This window comes from Myotis lucifugus, unplaced genomic scaffold (genome assembly GCF_000147115.1).
Source record: "Myotis lucifugus unplaced genomic scaffold, Myoluc2.0 scaffold_45, whole genome shotgun sequence".
Lineage (NCBI taxonomy): Eukaryota > Metazoa > Chordata > Mammalia > Chiroptera > Vespertilionidae > Myotis > Myotis lucifugus.
Window position 1 is genome coordinate 5,690,970 of NW_005871093.1, and position 4,507 is coordinate 5,695,476.

Below are 4,507 nucleotides of genomic sequence, written 5' to 3' on the forward strand. Positions count from 1 at the left end.
GAACACTAACTCCAGATTGACCCCCACCGGCTGCACTGTGTGAGGACTGATAGCTCATTCTCCTCCCCTGGCTGTTCACAAAATACTGAGAGGCTGGGCTGTTCTGCCTGTTAAGGGAGGGGAGCTGAGGCCCAGAGAGGCTGGCTGGCTTGCCTGACCCATGGGACCCTGATGAACCAGCCCCTGGGGCCTTCCTTGGGCCATAAAGAGAAGCCTCCTCGCCTCCCATCTTCACAGAATGAAAGTGAATGCCAGGCGTGCTGGGGTGGGAAGCTGCACCCTCGCCTTCCCCAGCGTCAGGCTAGCCAGACAGGGAGCCTTTCCTGTTGCTTAGACAGCTCTGATCTCAGACTTTGGCGCCTCAGACAGAGAAGGGGGGTTCCCATGCCATCATCTACACTATCTTCTCTTATTTTCTTTACTTTTTTTGGAGGGTTTTTTTTTTTTCTGGTTTCAAAAACAATACACTGGTATTAGGCAACTTTAAAATTTATAGAAATTTGCAAAGTGACTGCTTCTGTTACCCACCCCACAAAAGACCATCAATGTCATCGTTTGGTGCCTATATGTCCAGACTTGTCTTCTCTTTTTATTTTGAATGTTTACTATTATTTGTTTTTACTCAAATGGGATCACACTTCACATATTGTAACTTACTTTTTAATCAGCATTGCATCCTTTTTAAAAAATATATTTTTTATTTATTTCAGAGCGAATGGGAGAGAGAGGAGAGAAACATCAATGATGAGAGAGAATCATTGATCTGCTGCCTCCTGCACACCACACACTGGGGATCAAGCCCGCAACCTAGGCATGTGCCCTGACTGGGAATTGAACTATGATCTCCTGGTTCATAGGTTGACGCTCAACCACTGAGCCATGCTGGCCGGGCAATCAACATTGCATCTTAACCACCTTTCCCTAGTTCTACACCTATATGATAATGATAGCGAGCATGTACTAAGTACTTTGCAGGTATTAATTCACTTAATTCTCATAAAAACTGTAAGAGGTAAATACTATTATTATCCCCATTTTACAGATGAGGTTGTTAACAGCTACATAATATTCCACTGTGGGGATTTATCAAAATTTATTCAACCACTCTCCTTTTCCTCAGTATTATAAACAGTGCTGCAAGGAACATCCTTGCACATCTTTGCACACATATGGAAATATTTTTATAGGACATATTTCTGCAATTGAACTTGGGTCAAAGAGTCCCAACATGTTTGGAGTAATAGATTTTGCCAAATGGTCCTCCAAAAATATAAGCCCATATTCCTTGTCTACTAACAGAATAGGGGTAAGGACTGTTGTCATTCCTGCCTCTTCCTGACCTGGGAAGGAATTTTTTAAATATTATTTTTTAATTTATTGATTTGAGAGAGAGAGAGAGAGGAGAGAGAGAGAGAGATTTTTTTTGTTCCACTCACTCATGCATTTGTTGGGTTGATTCCTAATATGTGCCCTGACCAGGGATCGAATCCTCAACCTTGGTGCATCAGGACAATGTTCTAACCAGCCAAGCTACCTGGTCAGGTCCTGAGATGTTTTTGTGGGTTTTTTTTAATCCTCACCCCAGGATATTTTTTTCTATTTATTTTTAGAGAGAATGAAAGGGAGGGAGGGAGGGAGGGAGGAGGAGGAGGAGGAGAAGGGAGGAGGAGGAGAGAGAGAGAGAGAGAGAGAGAGAGAGAGAGAGAGAGAGAAACATCGATGGGAGAGAGACACATTGATTGGCTACCTTCCACACGCATCCCTGACCAGGGCTGGGGATCGAATCTGCAACTGAGGTACGTGCCCTTGTCCAGGAATCAAACCCATGACTCTTCTTGGGTCTGTCAACCAACGCTTCAACCACTGAGCCAAACCATCCAGGGCTGGGATGGGGTGTTAAAGAAAGCAGCCCAAAGTGCTGGAGAAGGGGATTTTTCTGGACGGATAACCCTGCCAGTCATGCCACCAACCCCCCACACTCCCACCCCACTATGGGCTGTACCCCAGGGCCTTATGGGAAGGGCTTTCATTTCCTCTTACTATCCTATATAATAAATGGATAATATGCAAATTGACCCTAATGGCAGAACAACCGGCCGCTATGATGCTCACTGGCCACCAAGCAGCAGACGCTCAACACAGGAGCTGCCCCCTGGTGGTAAGTGTGCTTGCATAAGGGGAGCACCACTCAGCCAGAAGCTGGCTCATGTCTGGCCAGCACAGGGTCTCCCACCACTGCCTCCGTGGCAGCACTAAGATGTCCGACTAACGGCTTAGGCCCGCTCCCTGCGGGAAGTGGGACTAAGCCAACAGGTGGATATCCCCCAAGGGGTCCCGGACTGCGAGAGGGTACCGGCTGGGCTGAGGGACCCCCCCCCCCCGAGTGCACAAATTTTTGTGCACCGGGCCTCTAGTCCTATATAATAAAAGCCTAATATGCTAAGTGTCTGACCATTCGACCGTTCGACCAGTCACTATGACGTGCACTGACCACTAGGGGGCAGACACTCCAACCGGTAGGTTAGCTTGCTGCTGGGGTCTGGCCCATCAGGTCTGGGCAAGATGGGCCAAACACACCCTGGAGCCCTCCCGCGGTCCCTCCCCGGTCCTGATCATGCACCGTGGGGTCACTCTGCCTGGACTGCACCCTTTCGCAATCCAGGACCAGGGGATGTCAGAGAGCCAGTTTCGGCCTGATCCCCTCAGGCCAGGCCAAGGGACCCCACCGGTGCATGATTCCGTGCACCAGGACTCTAGTTTAACTGTACGAGTCAAAAAGTACAGGGTCAGGATTTAGAGCCTTAGATTACTTGCCCTGTGACAAGTGACTCAACTTCTATGGGCCTGTTCCTTCATCAATGACATGGAGTGATCATAATCCTGGTTCATTTGTCTCCCTGAGGGATAGAGGAGAGAGTCTGAAAGTGCTGTGGTTCCTGACAAGGGTAGGAGACTAGTGGTTTTGTTGGCTAAACTTTGGGTGGGCTTTAGGAGCACAGATGGATGGACCAAGGCCCTGGCCTTAGGAAACTCACCAACTAGCTGATGGAGGGAGGAGGAGGAGAGAAGGGATGAAGATGGAGAGGGATATAAGTGGGCTGGGGCTGGATCTAGCCCCATCACTTGTTCCCAAACAGAGATCCGTGGCCTAGCCTGGCCTGGTTCTTCTAGGAACATCTGGGGAAGCCCAGGATGACCCTCAGGCCTCTCTCCTCAGGAAGTCTTTCTGTCCTCCCTCAGTGCCCTTAGCCCCCACAGACACTCTAAGACAAGCCCTGAACACTAGCTCCCACCCTGTTTGCTGTTCTTTCTCTAGTTGCTTCTTTATTCCTCTCCGGGGCCTTCCCATCCCACCCCCAGCTCAGCCTCGCCTAGGCAGGAGCTCATGGGAGACTGCCTGATATGGTGTCAGTCCTGGGTTCAAATGTCAGCCCTGCCATCTACCATGTGTGAGGACCTGGGCCAGTCATGCTATAAAATGGGATGATGTGCCCTGCCATTGTGGCTCAGTGGTTGAGTGTTGACCCATGAACCAAGAGGTCCCCAGTTTGATTCCTGGTCAGGGCACATCCTCAGGTTGCGGGCTCTATCCCCAGGAGGGGAATGCAGGAGGCAGCCGATCCATGTTTCTCTCTCTCTCTCCCTCTCCCTTCCTCTCTTTCTAAAATATCAATAAAAACATATTTTTTTAAAAAGTGAATTACTAGAAAAATTAAATTGAAAAAGTAGGCAAACTAAAAGCTGAATATTTTATTATTATATTATTATATTCAACAGATATCAGATTACTCTATTAAATTGATATAAATGTTTCTAAACACTTTGAATTTATGTATTTATCTTGTCACCAACTAGTTAAGAGAATCCATAACCTGGCAGTAATCTATGGGCCACACTTTGAGTGGGACTGGTGTAGATGCCTCAATGCCCTGGAGCCAGGCTTACGGGTGGGGTCTGGGGGTGGCTTCCAGGGAGCAAGGCAGCTACATAGGCTGTTGGCACCCTGCTCTCACCTCAGCCAGTTGAATGACTTGCCACTCATCAGTTCCCCAGCCCTGCCTTTGCCCCTGCAGTCCCCTCCCAGAATACCTTCTCCTCTCTCTACACATCTAACTCCTGCTCTGTCTTTTTTTTTTTTTAAGAATACTCATAATAGCTCCTATTTATTTTTTAAAATATATTTTCATTGATTTCAGAGAGGAAGGGAGGGGGAAAGAGAGATAGAAACATCAATGATAAGAGAGAATCATTGACTGGCTGCCTCCTGCACACCCCCTACTGGGGATCGAGCTCACAACCCAGGCATGTGCCCTTGGCTGGAATCGAACCTGAGACCCTTCAGTCCACAGACCGACACTCTATCCACTGCTTCAAACCAGCTAGGGCCTGCTCTGTCTTTTAAGGTCCACCTCAAGCATAACCTCCTCAAGCATACTCCCAGGCTGCATGTCAGTCCTCCTCCACTAAACTTCCACAGTCCTGGCTACTGTTTCTGACAAGGGCATGA